This window comes from Anneissia japonica, unplaced genomic scaffold (genome assembly GCF_011630105.1).
Source record: "Anneissia japonica isolate Jap-2015-1 unplaced genomic scaffold, ASM1163010v1 scaffold4700_len1194_cov181, whole genome shotgun sequence".
NCBI lineage: Eukaryota > Metazoa > Echinodermata > Crinoidea > Comatulida > Comatulidae > Anneissia > Anneissia japonica.
Window position 1 is genome coordinate 1 of NW_022738336.1, and position 368 is coordinate 368.

Consider the following 368-nt stretch of genomic DNA (forward strand, 5'->3'; position numbering starts at 1 on the left):
GGTCTAATGTCGTCTCTGTAAGACAGTCTAAATTTAGATTGGCATGTCGCTGGAAAGGGACCAGAGACTGGTGCTCCTTTAATAGTTTATCTTATTGGCAATGACTTTACCACGTCTTATTATCGCCGTTAGTGTTTTTATAAACGATGCCTTAATTTATAAAATAAAGACTCGTAAAACACAATTGATGTTCAATTGCTTTAATACACTTGAGGTTTCTTGTTATTCATTAGAATAAACGAACAAAAGCACTCAAAATTCACATAGATAATAGCTTTCAAAAGTTACCTAAAACCGTTTTACGATCGCATGATGACGTCATCGGCCAAACACCGTTCGTAAAATAGAAGGTTCGTAATTGAGAAATT